Source organism: Schistocerca cancellata, chromosome 4 (genome assembly GCF_023864275.1).
Source record: "Schistocerca cancellata isolate TAMUIC-IGC-003103 chromosome 4, iqSchCanc2.1, whole genome shotgun sequence".
Lineage (NCBI taxonomy): Eukaryota > Metazoa > Arthropoda > Insecta > Orthoptera > Acrididae > Schistocerca > Schistocerca cancellata.
In genome coordinates, this window is record NC_064629.1 from 1,800,161 (window position 1) to 1,819,262 (window position 19,102).

Below are 19,102 nucleotides of genomic sequence, written 5' to 3' on the forward strand. Positions count from 1 at the left end.
TCCATGGGTCTATTGCTGCCTCGGGCACCTTATGGCCGATCTGCTGTGAATCTAGATTATCGAATGGGACGAAAAACTGATAGTGAATTGTAACGTTCAGGGCCACCTAATGACGATGGATCACTCAAATTGCGTCCCGATTCAATACATCGTCCCCAGCCGACTAGACTCCATGGGACTATTGCTGCCTCGGGCACCTTATGGCCGTTCTGCTGTGAGTCTACATTATAGAATGGGATGAAAAACTGATAGTGAATTGTAACGTTCAGGGCCTCCTAATGACGATGGATCACTCAAATTGCGTCCCGATTCAATACATCGTCCTCCAGCAGACTTGTCTCCATGGGTCTATTGCTGCCTCGGGCACCTTATGGCAGGCCTGCTGTGACTCAAAGATTTTCGAATCGGACGAAAAACTGATAGTGAATTGTAACGTTCAGGGCCTCCTAATGACGATGGAACACTCAAATTGCGTCCCGATTCAATACATCGTCCTCCAGCAGACTTGTCTCCATGGGTCTATTGCTGCCTCGGGCACCTTATGAGCGTTCTGCTGTGAGTCTAGATTATCGAATGGGACGAAAAACTGATAGTGAATTGTAACGTTCAGGGCCACCTAATGACGATGGATCATTCAAATTGCGTCCCGATTCAATACATCGTCCTCCAGCCGACTTGACTCCATGGGTCTATTGCTCCCTCGGGCACCTTATGGCCGTTCTGCTGTGAGTCTAGATTATCCAATGGGACGAAAAACTGATAGTGAATTGTAACGTTCAGGGCCTCCTAATGACGATTTATCACTCAAATTGCATCCCGATTCAATACATCGTCCTCCAGCAGACTTGTCTCCATGGGTCTACTGCTTCCTCGGGCACCTTATGGCCGTTCTGCTGTGAGTCTAGATTATCGAATGGGACGAAAAACTGATAGTGAATTGTAACGTTCAGGGCCACCTAATGACGATGAATCACTCAAACTGCGTCCCGATTCAATACATCGTCCTCCAGCAGACTTGACTTCATGGGTCTATTGCTGCCTCGGGCACCTTATGGCCGTTCTGCTGTGAGTCAAAGATTTTCGAATCGGACGAAAAACTGATAGTGAATTGTAACTTTCAGGGCCACCTAATGACGATGGATCACTCAAATTGCGTCCCGATTCAATACATCGTCCTCCAGCAGACTTGTCTCCATGGGTCGATTGCTGCCACGGGCACCTTATGGCCGTTCTGCTGTGAGTCAAAGATTTTCGAATCGGACGAAAAACTGATAGTGATTTGTAACGTTCAGGGCCACCTAATGACGATGGATCACTCAAATTGCGTCCCGATTCAATACATCGTCCTCCAGCCGACTTGACTCCATGGGTCTATTGCAGCCTCGGGCACCTTATGGCCGTTCTGCTGTGAGTCTAGATTATCGAATGGGACAAAAAACTGATAGTGAATTGTAACGTTCAGGGCCTCCTAATGACGATGGATCACTCAAATTGCGTCCCGATTCAATACATCGTCCTCCAGCAGACTTGTCTCCATGGGTCTATTGCTGCCTCGGGCACCATATGGCCCTTCTGCTGTGAGTCTAGATTATCGAATGGGACGAAAAACTGATAGTGAATTGTAACTCTCAGGGCCACCTAATGATGATGGATCACTCAAATTGCGTCCCGATTCAATACATCGTCCTCCAGCAGACTTGTCTCCATGGGTCGATTGCAGCCTCGGGCACCTAATGGCCGTTCTGCTGTGAGTCAAAGATTTTCGAATCGGACGAAAAACTGATAGTGAGGTGTAACATTCAGGGCCACCTAATGACGATGGACCACGCAAATTGCGTCCCGATTCAATACATCGTCCTCCAGCCGAGTTGACTCCATGGGTCTATTGCTGCCTCGGGCACCTTATGGCCGTTCTGCTGTGAATCTAGATTATCGAATTTGACGAAAAACTGATAGTGAATTGTAACTTTCAGGGCCACCTAATGACGATGGATCACTCAAATTGCGTCCCGATTCAATACATCGTTCTCCAGCAGACTTGTCTCCATGGGTCGATTGCTGCCTCGGGCACCTTATGGCCGTTCTGCTGTGAGTCAAAGATTTTCGAATCGGACGAAAAACTGATAGTGATTTGTAACATTCAGGGCCACCTAATGACGATGGACCACACAAATTGCGTCCCGATTCAGTACATCGTCCACTAGCCGACTTGACTCCATGGGACTATTGCTGCCTCGGGCACCTTATGGCCGTTCTGCTGTGAGTCAAAGATTTTCGAATCGGACGAAATACTGATAGTGAATTGTAACGTTCAGGGCCTCCTAATGACGATGGAACACTAAAATAGCGTCCCGATTCAATACATCGTCCTCCAGCAGACGACTTCATGGGTCTATTGCTGCCTCGGCACCTTATGGCCGTTCTGCTGTTGTCAAAGATTTTCGAATCGGACGAAAAACTGATAGTGAATTGTAACGTTCAGGGCCACCTAATGACGATGGATCACTCAAATTGCGTCCCGATTCAATACATCGTCCTCCAGCCGACTTGACTCAATGGGTCTATTGCTGCCTCGGGCACCTTATGGCCGTTCTGCTGTGAGTCTAGATTATCGAATGGGAAAAAAAACTGATAGTGAATTGTAACGTTCAGGGCGTCCTAATGACGATGGATCACTCAAATTGCGTCCCGATTCAATACATCGTCCTCCAGCCGAGTTGACTCCATGGGTCTATTGCTCCTTCGGGCACCTTATGGCCGTTCTGCTGTGAATCTAGATTATCGAAAGGGACGAAAAAATGATAGTGAATTGTAACGTTCAGGGCCTCCTAATGACGATGGAACACAAAAATGTGTCCCGATTCAATACATCGTCCTCCAGCAGACTTGTCTCCATGGGTCTATTTCTGCTTCGGGCACCTTATGGCAGGCCTGCTGTGACTCGAAGATTTTCGAATCGGACGAATAACTGATAGTTAATTGTAACGTTCAGGGCCTCCTAATGACGATGGAACACTCAAATTGCGTCCCGATTCAATACATCGTCCTCCAGCAGACTTGTCTCCATGCGTCTATTGCTGCCTCGGGCACCTTATGGCCGTTCTGCCGTGAGTCAAAGATTTTCGAATCGGACGAAAAACTGATAGTGAATTGTGACGTTCAGGGCCACCTAATGACGATGGATCACTCAAATTGCGTCCCGATTCAATACATCGTCCTCCAGCCGACTTGACTCCATGGGTCAATTGCTGCCTCGGGCACCTTATGGCCGTTCTGCTGTGAGTCTAGATTATCGAATGGGACAAAAAACTGATAGTGAATTGTAACGTTCAGGGCCTCCTAATGACGATGGATCACTCAAATTGCGTCCCGATTCAATACATCGTCCTCCAGCAGACTTGTCTCCATGGGTCTATTGCTGCCTCGGGCACCTTATGGCCGTTCTGCTGTGAGTCTAGATTTTCGAATCGGACGAAAAACTGATAGTGATTTGTAACGTTCAGGGCCACCTAATGACGATGGATCACTCAAATTGCGTCCTGATTGAATACATCGTCCTCCAGCAGACTTGACTTCATGGGTCTATTGCTGCCACGGGCACCTTACGGCCGTTCTGCTGTGAGTCAAAGATTTTCGAATCGGACGAAATACTGATAGTGAATTGTAACTTTCAGGGCCACCTAATGACAATGGATCACTCAAATTGCGTCCCGATTCAATACATCGTCCTCCAGCAGACTTGTCTCCATGGGTCGATTGCTGCCTCGGGCACCTTATGGCCGTTCTGCTGTGAGTCTAAGATTTTCGAATCGGACGAAAAACTGATAGTGATTTGTAACATTCAGGGCCACCTAATGACGATGGACCACACAAATTGCGTCCCGATTCAGTACATCGTCCACTAGCCGACTTGACTCCATGGGACTATTGCTGCCTCGGGCACCTTATGGCCGTTCTGCTGTGAGTCAAAGATTTTCGAATCGGACGAAATACTGATAGTGAATTGTAACGTTCAGGGCCTCCTAATGACGATGGAACACTAAAATTGCGTCCCGATTCAATACATCGTCCTCCAGCAGACGACTTCATGGGTCTATTGCTGCCTCGGGCACCTTATGGCCGTTCTGCTGTTGTCAAAGATTTTCGAATCGGACGAAAAACTGATAGTGAATTGTAACGTTCAGGGCCACCTAATGACGATGGATCACTCAAATTGCGTCCCGATTCAATACATCGTCCTCCAGCCGACTTGACTCAATGGGTCTATTGCTGCCTAGGGCACCTTATGGCCGTTCTGCTGTGAGTCTTGATTATCGAATGGGAAAAAAAACTGATAGTGAATTGTAACGTTCAGGGCGTCCTAATGACGATGGATCACTCAAATTGCGTCCCGATTCAATACATCGTCCTCCAGCCGAGTTGACTCAATGGGTCTATTGCTCCTTCGGGCACCTTATGGCCGTTCTGCTGTGAATCTAGATTATCGAATGTGACGAAAAAATGATAGTGAATTGTAACGTTCAGGGCCTCCTAATGACGATGGAACACTAAAATTGCGTCCCGATTCAATACATCGTCCTCCAGCAGACTTGTCTCCATGGGTCTATTGCTGCCTCGGGCACCTTATTGTAGGCCTGCTGTGACTCAAAGATTTTCGAATCGGACGAAAAACTGATAGTGAATTGTAACGTTCAGGGCCTCCTAATGACGATGGAACACTCAAATTGCGTCCCGATTCAATACATCGTCCTCCAGCAGACTTGTCTCCATGCGTCTATTGCTGCCTCGGGCACCTTATGGCCGTTCTGCTGTGAGTCAAAGATTTTCGAATCGGACGAAAAACTGATAGTGAATTGTGACGTTCAGGGCCACCTAATGACGATGGATCACTCAAATTGCGTCCCGATTCAATACATCGTCCTCCAGCCGACTTGACTCCATGGGTCTATTGCTGCCTCGGGCACCTTATGGCCGTTCTGCTGTGAGTCTAGATTAACGAATGGGACAAAAAACTGATAGTGAATTGTAACGTTCAGGGCCTCCTAATGACGATGGATCACTCAAATTGCGTCCCGATTCAATACATCGTCCTCCAGCAGACTTGTCTCCATGGGTCTATTGCTGCCTCGGGCACCTTATGGCCGTTCTGCTGTGAGTCTAGATTATCGAATGGTACGAAAAACTGATAGTGAATTGTAACGTTCAGGGCCACCTAATGACGATGGATCACTCAAATTGCGTCCTGATTGAATACATCGTCCTCCAGCAGACTTGACTTCATGGGTCTATTGCTGCCTCGGGCACCTTACGGCCGTTCTGCTGTGAGTCAAAGATTTTCGAATCGGACGAAATACTCATAGTGAATTGTAACGTTCAGGGCCACCTAATGACGATGGATCACTCAAATTGCGTCCCGATTCAATACATCGTCCTCCAGCAGACTTGTCTCCATGGGTCTATTGCTGCCTCGGGCATCTTATGGCAGGCCTGCTGTGACTCAAAGATTTTCGAATCGGACGAAAAACTGATAGTGAATTGTAAAATTCAGGGCCACCTAATGACGATGGACCACGCAAATTGCGTCCCGATTCAATACATCGTCCTCCAGCCGAGTTGACTCCATGGGTCTATTGCTGCCTCGGGCACCTTATGGCCGATCTGCTGTGAATCTAGATTATCGAATGGGACGAAAAACTGATAGTGAATTGTAACGTTCAGGGCCACCCAATGACGATGGATCACTCAAATTGCGTCCCGATTCAATACATCGTCCCCAGCCGACTAGACTCCATGGGACTATTGCTGCCTCGGGCACCTTATGGCCGTTCTGCTGTGAGTCTAGATTATAGAATGGGATGAAAAACTGATAGTGAATTGTAACGTTCAGGGCCACTTAATGACGATGGATCACTCAAATTGCGTCCCGATTCAATACATCGTCCTCCAGCAGACTTGTCTCCATGGGTCTATTGCTGCCTCGGGCACCTTACGGCAGGCCTGCTGTGACTCAAAGATTTTCGAATCGGACGAAAAACTGATAGTGAATTGTAACGTTCAGGGCCTCCTAATGACGATGGAACACTCAAATTGCGTCCCGATTCAATACATCGTCCTCCAGCAGACTTGTCTCCATGGGTCTATTGCTGCCTCGGGCACCTTATGAGCGTTCTGCTGTGAGTCTAGATTATCGAATGGGACGAAAAACTGATAGTGAATTGTAACGTTAAGGGCCACCTAATGACGATGGATCATTCAAATTGCGTCCCGATTCAATACATCGTCCTCCAGCCGACTTGACTCCATGGGTCTATTGCTCCCTCGGGCACCTTATGGCCGTTCTGCTGTGAGTCTAGATTATCCAATGGGACGAAAAACTGATAGTGAATTGTAACGTTCAGGGCCTCCTAATGACGATGGATCACTCAAATTGCGTCCCGATTCAATACATCGTCTTCCAGCCGACTTGACTCCATGGGTCTATTGCTGCCTCGGGCACCTTATGGCCGTTCTGCTGTGAGTCTAGATTATCGAATGGGACGAAAAACTGATAGTGAATTGTAACGTTCAGGGCCTCCTAATGACGATGGATCACTCAAATTGCGTCCCGATTCAATACATCGTCCTCCAGCAGACTTGTCTCCATGGGTCGATTGCTGCCTCGGGCACCTTGTGGCCGTTCTGCTGTGAGTCTAAGATTTTCGAATCGGACGAAAAACTGATAGTGATTTGTAACATTCAGGGCCACCTAATGACGATGGACCACACAAATTGCGTCCCGATTCAGTACATCGTCCACTAGCCGACTTGACTCCATGGGACTATTGCTGCCTCGGGCACCTTATGGCCGTTCTGCTGTGAGTCTAGATTATAGAATGGGATGAAAAACTGATAGAGAATTGTAACGTTCAGGGCCACCTAATGACGATGGATCACTCAAATTGCGTCCCGATTCAATACATCGTCCTCCAGCAGACTTGTCTCCATGGGTCTATTGCTGCCTCGGGCATCTTATGGCAGGCCTGCTGTGACTCAAAGATTTTCGAATCGGACGAAAAACTGATAGTGAATTGTAAAATTCAGGGCCACCTAATGACGATGGACCACGCAAATTGCGTCCCGATTCAATACATCGTCCTCCAGCCGAGTTGACTCCATGGGTCTATTGCTGCCTCGGGCACCTTATGGCCGATCTGCTGTGAATCTAGATTTTCGAATCGGACGAAATACTGATAGTGAATTGTAACTTTCAGGGCCACCTAATGACAATGGAACACTCAAATTGCGTCCCGATTCAATACATCGTCCTCCAGCAGACTTGTCTCCATGGGTCGATTGCTGCCTCGGGCACCTTATGGCCGTTCTGCTGTGAGTCTAAGATTTTCGAATCGGACGAAAAACTGATAGTGATTTGTAACATTCAGGGCCACCTAATGACGATGGACCACACAAATTGCGTCCCGATTCAGTACATCGTCCACTAGCCGACTTGACTCCATGGGACTATTGCTGCCTCGGGCACCTTATGGCCGTTCTGCTGTGAGTCAAAGATTTTCGAATCGGACGAAATACTGATAGTGAATTGTAACGTTCAGGGCCTCCTAATGACGATGGAACACTAAAATTGCGTCCCGATTCAATACATCGTCCTCCAGCAGACGACTTCATGGGTCTATTGCTGCCTCGGGCACCTTATGGCCGTTCTGCTGTTGTCAAAGATTTTCGAATCGGACGAAAAACTGATAGTGAATTGTAACGTTCAGGGCCACCTAATGACGATGGATCACTCAAATTGCGTCCCGATTCAGTACATCGTCCTCCAGCCGACTTGACTCAATGGGTCTATTGCTGCCTCGGGCAACTTATGGCCGTTCTGCTGTGAGTCTAGATTATCGAATGGGAAAAAAAACTGATAGTGAATTGTAACGTTCAGGGCCTCCTAATGACGATGGATCACTCAAATTGCGTCCCGATTCAATACATCGTCCTCCAGCAGACTTGTCTCCATGGGTCTATTGCTGCCTCGGGCACCTTATTGTAGGCCTGCTGTGACTCAAAGATTTTCGAATCGGACGAAAAACTGATAGTGAATTGTAACGTTCAGGGCCTCCTAATGACGATGGAACACTCAAATTGCGTCCCGATTCAATACATCGTCCTCCAGCAGACTTGTCTCCATGCGTCTATTGCTGCCTCGGGCACCTTATGGCCGTTCTGCTGTGAGTCAAAGATTTTCGAATCGGACGAAAAACTGATAGTGAATTGTGACGTTCAGGGCCACCTAATGACGATGGATCACTCAAATTGCGTCCCGATTCAATACATCGTCCTCCAGCCGACTTGACTCCATGGGTCTATTGCTGCCTCGGGCACCTTATGGCCGTTCTGGTGTGAGTCCAGATTATCGAATGGGACAAAAAACTGATAGTGAATTGTAACGTTCAGGGCCTCCTAATGACGATGGATCACTCAAATTGCGTCCCGATTCAATACATCGTCCTCCAGCAGACTTGTCTCCATGGGTCTATTGCTGCCTCGGGCACCTTATGGCCGTTCTGCTGTGAGTCTAGATTATCGAATGGTACGAAAAACTGATAGTGAATTGTAACGTTCAGGGCCACCTAATGACGATGGATCACTCAAATTGCGTCCTGATTGAATACATCGTCCTCCAGCAGACTTGACTTCATGGGTCTATTGCTGCCTCGGGCACCTTACGGCCGTTCTGCTGTGAGTCAAAGATTTTCGAATCGGACGAAATACTCATAGTGAATTGTAACGTTCAGGGCCACCTAATGACGATGGATCACTCAAATTGCGTCCCGATTCAATACATCGTCCTCCAGCAGACTTGTCTCCATGGGTCTATTGCTGCCTCGGGCATCTTATGGCAGGCCTGCTGTGACTCAAAGATTTTCGAATCGGACGAAAAACTGATAGTGAATTGTAAAATTCAGGGCCACCTAATGACGATGGACCACGCAAATTGCGTCCCGATTCAATACATCGTCCTCCTGCCGAGTTGACTCCATGGGTCTATTGCTGCCTCGGGCACCTTATGGCCGATCTGCTGTGAATCTAGATTATCGAATGGGACGAAAAACTGATAGTGAATTGTAACGTTCAGGGCCACCTAATGACGATGGATCACTCAAATTGCGTCCCGATTCAATACATCGTCCCCAGCCGACTAGACTCCATGGGACTATTGCTGCCTCGGGCACCTTATGGCCGTTCTGCTGTGAGTCTAGATTATAGAATGGGATGAAAAACTGATAGTGAATTGTAACGTTCAGGGCCACCTAATGACGATGGATCACTCAAATTGCGTCCCGATTCAATACATCGTCCTCCAGCAGACTTGTCTCCATGGGTCTATTGCTGCCTCGGGCACCTTATGGCAGGCCTGCTGTGACTCAAAGATTTTCGAATCGGACGAAAAACTGATAGTGAATTGTAACGTTCAGGGCCTCCTAATGACGATGGAACACTCAAATTGCGTCCCGATTCAATACATCGTCCTCCAGCAGACTTGTCTCCATGGGTCTATTGCTGCCTCGGGCACCTAATGAGCGTTCTGCTGTGGGTCTAGATTATCGAATGGGACGAAAAACTGATAGTGAATTGTAACGTTCAGGGCCACCTAATGACGATGGATCATTCAAATTGCGTCCCGATTCAATACATCGTCCTCCAGCCGACTTGACTCCATGGGTCTATTGCTCCCTCGTGCACCTTATGGCCGTTCTGCTGTGAGTCTAGATTATCCAATGGGACGAAAAACTGATAGTGAATTGTAACGTTCAGGGCCTCCTAATGACGATGGATCACTCAAATTGCGTCCCGATTCAATACATCGTCTTAAAGCCGACTTGACTCCATGGGTCTATTGCTGCCTCGGGCACCTTATGGCCGTTCTGCTGTGAGTCTAGATTATCGAATGGGACGAAAAACTGATAGTTAATTGTAACGTTCAGGGCCTCCTAATGACGATGGATCACTCAAATTGCGTCCCGATTCAATACATCGTCCTCCTGCAGACTTGTCTCCATGGGTCGATTGCTGCCTCGGGCACCTTGTGGCCGTTCTGCTGTGAGTCTAAGATTTTCGAATCGGACGAAAAACTGATAGTGATTTGTAACATTCAGGGCCACCTAATGACGATGGACCACACAAATTGCGTCCCGATTCAGTACATCGTCCACTAGCCGACTTGACTCCATGGGACTATTGCTGCCTCGGGCACCTTATGGCCGTTCTGCTGTGAGTCTAGATTATAGAATGGGATGAAAAACTGATAGAGAATTGTAACGTTCAGGGCCACCTAATGACGATGGATCACTCAAATTGCGTCCCGATTCAATACATCGTCCTCCAGCAGACTTGTCTCCATGGGTCTATTGCTGCCTCGGGCATCTTATGGCAGGCCTGCTGTGACTCAAAGATTTTCGAATCGGACGAAAAACTGATAGTGAATTGTAAAATTCAGGGCCACCTAATGACGATGGACCACGCAAATTGCGTCCCGATTCAATACATCGTCCTCCAGCCGAGTTGACTCCATGGGTCTATTGCTGCCTCGGGCACCTTATGGCCGATCTGCTGTGAATCTAGATTATCGAATGGGACGAAAAACTGATAGTGAATTGTAACGTTCAGGGCCACCTAATGACGATGGATCACTCAAATTGCGTCCCGATTCAATACATCGTCCCCAGCCGACTTGACTCCATGGGACTATTGCTGCCTCGGGCACCTTATGGCCGTTCTGCTGTGAGTCTAGATTATAGAATGGGATGAAAAACTGATAGTGAATTGTAACGTTCAGGGCCACCTAATGACGATGGATCACTCAAATTGCGTCCCGATTCAATACATCGTACTCCAGCAGACTTGTCTCCATGGGTCTATTGCTGCCTCGGGCACCTTATGGCAGGCCTGCTGTGACTCAAAGATTTTCGAATCGGACGAAAAACTGATAGTGAATTGTAACGTTCAGGGCCTCCTAATGACGATGGAACACTCAAATTGCGTCCCGATTCAATACATCGTCCTCCAGCAGACTTGTCTCCATGGGTCTATTGCTGCCTCGGGCACCTTATGAGCGTTCTGCTGTGAGTCTAGATTATCGAATGGGACGAAAAACTGATAGTGAATTGTAACGTTCAGGGCCACCTAATGACGATGGATCATTCAAATTGCGTCCCGATTCAATACATCGTCCTCCAGCCGACTTGACTCCATGGGTCTATTGCTGCCTCGGGCACCTTATGGCCGTTCTGCTGTGAGTCTAGATTATCCAATGGGACAAAAAACTGATAGTGAATTGTAACGTTCAGGGCCTCCTAATGACGATGGATCACTCAAATTGCGTCCCGAATCAATACATCGTCTTCCAGCCGACTTGACTCCATGGGTCTATTGCTGCCTCGGGCACCTTATGGCCGTTCTGCTGTGAGTCTAGATTATCGAATGGGACGAAAAACTGATAGTGAATTGTAACGTTCAGGGCCTCCTAATGACGATGGATCACTCAAATTGCGTCCCGATTCAATACATCGTCCTCCAGCAGACTTGTCTCCATGGGTCGATTGCTGCCTCGGGCACCTAATGGCCGTTCTGCTGTGAGTCAAAGATTTTCGAATCGGACGAAAAACTGATAGTGAATTCTAACATTCAGGGCCACCCAATGACGATGGACCACGCAAATTGCGTCCCGATTCAATACATCGTCCTCCAGCCGACTTGACTCCATGGGTCTATTGCTGCCTCGGGCACCTTATGGCCGATCTGCTGTGAATCTAGATTTTCGAATCGGACGAAATACTGATAGTGAATTGTAACTTTCAGGGCCACCTAATGACAATGGAACACTCAAATTGCGTCCCGATTCAATACATCGTCCTCCAGCAGACTTGTCTCCATGGGTCGATTGCTGCCTCGGGCACCTTATGGCCGTTCTGCTGTGAGTCAAAGATTTTCGAATCGGACGAAAAACTGATAGTGATTTGTAACATTCAGGGCCACCTAATGACGATGGACCACACAAATTGCGTCCCGATTCAGTACATCGTCCACTAGCCGACTTGACTCCATGGGACTATTGCTGCCTCGGGCACCTTATGGCCGTTCTGCTGTGAGTCAAAGATTTTCGAATCGGACGAAATACTGATAGTGAATTGTAACGTTCAGGGCCTCCTAATGACGATGGAACACTAAAATTGCGTCCCGATTCAATACATCGTCCTCCAGCAGACGACTTCATGGGTCTATTGCTGCCTCGGGCACCTTATGGCCGTTCTGCTGTTGTCAAAGATTTTCGAATCGGACGAAAAACTGATAGTGAATTGTAACGTTCAGGGCCACCTAATGACGATGGATCACTCAAATTGCGTCCCGATTCAATACATCGTCCTCCAGCCGACTTGACTCAATGGGTCTATTGCTGCCTCGGGCAACTTATGGCCGTTCTGCTGTGAGTCTAGATTATCGAATGGGAAAAAAAACTGATAGTGAATTGTAACGTTCAGGGCCTCCTAATGACGATGGATCACTCAAATTGCGTCCCGATTCAATACATCGTCCTCCAGCAGACTTGTCTCCATGGGTCTATTGCTGCCTCGGGCACCTTATTGTAGGCCTGCTGTGACTCAAAGATTTTCGAATCGGACGAAAAACTGATAGTGAATTGTAACGTTCAGGGCCTCCTAATGACGATGGAACACTCAAATTGCGTCCCGATTCAATACATCGTCCTCCAGCAGACTTGTCTCCATGCGTCTATTGCTGCCTCGGGCACCTTATGGCCGTTCTGCTGTGAGTCAAAGATTTTCGAATCGGACGAAAAACTGATAGTGAATTGTGACGTTCAGGGCCACCTAATGACGATGGATCACTCAAATTGCGTCCCGATTCAATACATCGTCCTCCAGCCGACTTGACTCCATGGGTCTATTGCTGCCTCGGGCACCTTATGGCCGTTCTGGTGTGAGTCTAGATTATCGAATGGGACAAAAAACTGATAGTGAATTGTAACGTTCAGGGCCTCCTAATGACGATGGATCACTCAAATTGCGTCCCGATTCAATACATCGTCCTCCAGCAGACTTGTCTCCATGGGTCTATTGCTGCCTCGGGCACCTTATGGCCGTTCTGCTGTGAGTCTAGATTATCGAATGGTACGAAAAACTGATAGTGAATTGTAACGTTCAGGGCCACCTAATGACGATGGATCACTCAAATTGCGTCCTGATTGAATACATCGTCCTCCAGCAGACTTGACTTCATGGGTCTATTGCTGCCTCGGGCACCTTACGGCCGTTCTGCTGTGAGTCAAAGATTTTCGAATCGGACGAAATACTCATAGTGAATTGTAACGTTCAGGGCCACCTAATGACGATGGATCACTCAAATTGCGTCCCGATTCAATACATCGTCCTCCAGCAGACTTGTCTCCATGGGTCTATTGCTGCCTCGGGCATCTTATGGCAGGCCTGCTGTGACTCAAAGATTTTCGAATCGGACGAAAAACTGATAGTGAATTGTAAAATTCAGGGCCACCTAATGACGATGGACCACGCAAATTGCGTCCCGATTCAATACATCGTCCTCCTGCCGAGTTGACTCCATGGGTCTATTGCTGCCTCGGGCACCTTATGGCCGATCTGCTGTGAATCTAGATTATCGAATGGGACGAAAAACTGATAGTGAATTGTAACGTTCAGGGCCACCTAATGACGATGGATCACTCAAATTGCGTCCCGATTCAATACATCGTCCCCAGCCGACTAGACTCCATGGGACTATTGCTGCCTCGGGCACCTTATGGCCGTTCTGCTGTGAGTCTAGATTATAGAATGGGATGAAAAACTGATAGTGAATTGTAACGTTCAGGGCCACCTAATGACGATGGATCACTCAAATTGCGTCCCGATTCAATACATCGTCCTCCAGCAGACTTGTCTCCATGGGTCTATTGCTGCCTCGGGCACCTTATGGCAGGCCTGCTGTGACTCAAAGATTTTCGAATCGGACGAAAAACTGATAGTGAATTGTAACGTTCAGGGCCTCCTAATGACGATGGAACACTCAAATTGCGTCCCGATTCAATACATCGTCCTCCAGCAGACTTGTCTCCATGGGTCTATTGCTGCCTCGGGCACCTAATGAGCGTTCTGCTGTGGGTCTAGATTATCGAATGGGACGAAAAACTGATAGTGAATTGTAACGTTCAGGGCCACCTAATGACGATGGATCATTCAAATTGCGTCCCGATTCAATACATCGTCCTCCAGCCGACTTGACTCCATGGGTCTATTGCTCCCTCGTGCACCTTATGGCCGTTCTGCTGTGAGTCTAGATTATCCAATGGGACGAAAAACTGATAGTGAATTGTAACGTTCAGGGCCTCCTAATGACGATGGATCACTCAAATTGCGTCCCGATTCAATACATCGTCTTAAAGCCGACTTGACTCCATGGGTCTATTGCTGCCTCGGGCACCTTATGGCCGTTCTGCTGTGAGTCTAGATTATCGAATGGGACGAAAAACTGATAGTTAATTGTAACGTTCAGGGCCTCCTAATGACGATGGATCACTCAAATTGCGTCCCGATTCAATACATCGTCCTCCAGCAGACTTGTCTCCATGGGTCGATTGCTGCCTCGGGCACCTTGTGGCCGTTCTGCTGTGAGTCTAAGATTTTCGAATCGGACGAAAAACTGATAGTGATTTGTAACATTCAGGGCCACCTAATGACGATGGACCACACAAATTGCGTCCCGATTCAGTACATCGTCCACTAGCCGACTTGACTCCATGGGACTATTGCTGCCTCGGGCACCTTATGGCCGTTCTGCTGTGAGTCTAGATTATAGAATGGGATGAAAAACTGATAGAGAATTGTAACGTTCAGGGCCACCTAATGACGATGGATCACTCAAATTGCGTCCCGATTCAATACATCGTCCTCCAGCAGACTTGTCTCCATGGGTCTATTGCTGCCTCGGGCATCTTATGGCAGGCCTGCTGTGACTCAAAGATTTTCGAATCGGACGAAAAACTGATAGTGAATTGTAAAATTCAGGGCCACCTAATGACGATGGACCACGCAAATTGCGTCCCGATTCAATACATCGTCCTCCAGCCGAGTTGACTCCATGGGTCTATTGCTGCCTCGGGCACCTTATGGCCGATCTGCTGTGAATCTAGATTATCGAATGGGACGAAAAACTGATAGTGAATTGTAACGTTCAGGGCCACCTAATGACGATGGATCACTCAAATTGCGTCCCGATTCAATACATCGTCCCCAGCCGACTTGACTCCATGGGACTATTGCTGCCTCGGGCACCTTATGGCCGTTCTGCTGTGAGTCTAGATTATAGAATGGGATGAAAAACTGATAGTGAATTGTAACGTTCAGGGCCACCTAATGACGATGGATCACTCAAATTGCGTCCCGATTCAATACATCGTACTCCAGCAGACTTGTCTCCATGGGTCCATTGCTGCCTCGGGCACCTTATGGCAGGCCTGCTGTGACTCAAAGATTTTCGAATCGGACGAAAAACTGATAGTGAATTGTAACGTTCAGGGCCTCCTAATGACGATGGAACACTCAAATTGCGTCCCGATTCAATACATCGTCCTCCAGCAGACTTGTCTCCATGGGTCTATTGCTGCCTCGGGCACCTTATGAGCGTTCTGCTGTGAGTCTAGATTATCGAATGGGACGAAAAACTGATAGTGAATTGTAACGTTCAGGGCCACCTAATGACGATGGATCATTCAAATTGCGTCCCGATTCAATACATCGTCCTCCAGCCGACTTGACTCCATGGGTCTATTGCTGCCTCGGGCACCTTATGGCCGTTCTGCTGTGAGTCTAGATTATCCAATGGGACGAAAAACTGATAGTGAATTGTAACGTTCAGGGCCTCCTAATGACGATGGATCACTCAAATTGCGTCCCGATTCAATACATCGTCTTCCAGCCGACTTGACTCCATGGGTCTATTGCTGCCTCGGGCACCTTATGGCCGTTCTGCTGTGAGTCTAGATTATCGAATGGGACGAAAAACTGATAGTGAATTGTAACGTTCAGGGCCTCCTAATGACGATGGATCACTCAAATTGCGTCCCGATTCAATACATCGTCCTCCAGCAGACTTGTCTCCATGGGTCGATTGCTGCCTCGGGCACCTAATGGCCGTTCTGCTGTGAGTCAAAGATTTTCGAATCGGACGAAAAACTGATAGTGAATTCTAACATTCAGGGCCACCCAATGACGATGGACCACGCAAATTGCGTCCCGATTCAATACATCGTCCTCCAGCCGACTTGACTCCATGGGTCTATTGCTGCCTCGGGCACCTTATGGCCGTTATGCTGTGAATCTAGATTATCGAATGGGACGAAAAACTGATAGTGAATTGTAACGTTCAGGGCCACCTAATGACGATGGATCACTCAAATTGCGTCCCGATTCAATACATCGTGCCAAGCCGACTTGTCTCCATGTGTCTATTGCTGCCTCGGGCACCTTATGGCCGTTCTGCTGTGAGTCTAGATTATCGAATGGAACGAAAAACTGATAGTGAATTGTAGCGTTCAGGGCCACCTAATGACGATGGATCACTCAAATTGCGTCCTGATTCAATACATCGTCCTCCAGCAGACTTGACTTCATTGGTCTATTGCTGCCTCGGGCACCTTATGGCCGTTCTGCTGTGAGTCAAAGATTGTCGAATCGGACGAAAAACTGATAGTGAATTGTAACTTTCAGGGCCACCTAATGACGATGGATCACTCAAATTGCGTCCCGATTCAATACATCGTCCTCCAGCAGACTTGTCTCCATGGGTCGATTGCTGCCTCGGGCACCTTATGGCCGTTCTGCTGTGAGTCAAAGATTTTCGAATCGGACGAAAAACTGATAGTGAATTGTGACGTTCAGGGCCACCTAATGACGATGGATCACTCAAATTGCGTCCCGATTCAATACATCGTCCTCCAGCCGACTTGACTCCATGGGTCTATTGCTGCCTCGGGCACCTTATGGCCGTTCTGCTGTGAGTCTAGATTATCGAATGGGACAAAAAACTGATAGTGAATTGTAACGTTCAGGGCCTCCTAATGACGATGGATCACTCAAATTGCGTCCCGATTCAATACATCGTCATCCAGCAGACTTGTCTCCATGGGTCTATTGCTGCCTCGGGCACCTTATGGCCGTTCTGCTGTGAGTCTAGATTATCGAATGGTACGAAAAACTGATAGTGAATTGTAACGTTCAGGGCCACCTAATGACGATGGATCACTCAAATTGCGTCCTGATTGAATACATCGTCCTCCAGCAGACTTGACTTCATGGGTCTATTGCTGCCTCGGGCACCTTACGGCCGTTCTGCTGTGAGTCAAAGATTTTCGAATCGGACGAAATACTCATAGTGAATTGTAACGTTCAGGGCCACCTAATGACGATGGATCACTCAAATTGCGTCCCGATTCAATACATCGTCCTCCAGCAGACTTGTCTCCATGGGTCTATTGCTGCCTCGGGCATCTTATGGCAGGCCTGCTGTGACTCAAAGATTTTCGAATCGGACGAAAAACTGATAGTGAATTGTAAAATTCAGGGCCACCTAATGACGATGGACCACGCAAATTGCGTCCCGATTCAATACATCGTCCTCCTGCCGAGTTGACTCCATGGGTCTATTGCTGCCTCGGGCACCTTATGGCCGATCTGCTGTGAATCTAGATTATCGAATGGGACGAAAAACTGATAGTGAATTGTAACGTTCAGGGCCACCTAATGACGATGGATCACTCAAATTGCGTCCCGATTCAACACATCGTCCCCAGCCGACTAGACTCCATGGGACTATTGCTGCCTCGGGCACCTTATGGCCGTTCTGCTGTGAGTCTAGATTATAGAATGGGATGAAAAACTGATAGTGAATTGTAACGTTCAGGGCCACCTAATGACGATGGATCACTCAAATTGCGTCCCGATTCAATACATCGTCCTCCAGCAGACTTGTCTCCATGGGTCTATTGCTGCCTCGGGCACCTTATGGCAGGCCTGCTGTGACTCAAAGATTTTCGAATCGGACGAAAAACTGATAGTGAATTGTAACGTTCAGGGCCTCCTAATGACGATGGAACACTCAAATTGCGTCCCGATTCAATACATCGTCCTCCAGCAGACTTGTCTCCATGGGTCTATTGCTGCCTCGGGCACCTTATGAGCGTTCTGCTGTGGGTCTAGATTATCGAATGGGACGAAAAACTGATAGTGAATTGTAACGTTCAGGGCCACCTAATGACGATGGATCATTCAAATTGCGTCCCGATTCAATACATCGTCCTCCAGCCGACTTGACTCCATGGGTCTATTGCTCCCTCGGGCACCTTATGGCCGTTCTGCTGTGAGTCTAGATTATCCAATGGGACGAAAAACTGATAGTGAATTGTAACGTTCAGGGCCTCCTAATGACGATGGATCACTCAAATTGCGTCCCGATTCAATACATCGTCTTAAAGCCGACTTGACTCCATGGGTCTATTGCTGCCTCGGGCACCTTATGGCCGTTCTGCTGTGAGTCTAGATTATCGAATGGGACGAAAAACTGATAGTGAATTGTAACGTTCAGGGCCTCCTAATGACGATGGATCACTCAAATTGCGTCCCGATTCAATACATCGTCCTCCAGCAGACTTGTCTCCATGGGTCGATTGCTGCCTCGGGCACCTTGTGGCCGTTCTGCTGTGAGTCTAAGATTTTCGAATCGGACGAAAAACTGATAGTGATTTGTAACATTCAGGGCCACCTAATGACGATGGACCACACAAATTGCGTCCCGATTCAGTACATCGTCCACTAGCCGACTTGACTCCATGGGACTATTGCTGCCTCGGGCACCTTATGGCCGTTCTGCTGTGAGTCTAGATTATAGAATGGGATGAAAAACTGATAGAGAATTGTAACGTTCAGGGCCACCTAATGACGATGGATCACTCAAATTGCGTCCCGATTCAATACATCGTCCTCCAGCAGACTTGTCTCCATGTGTCTATTGCTGCCTCGGGCATCTTATG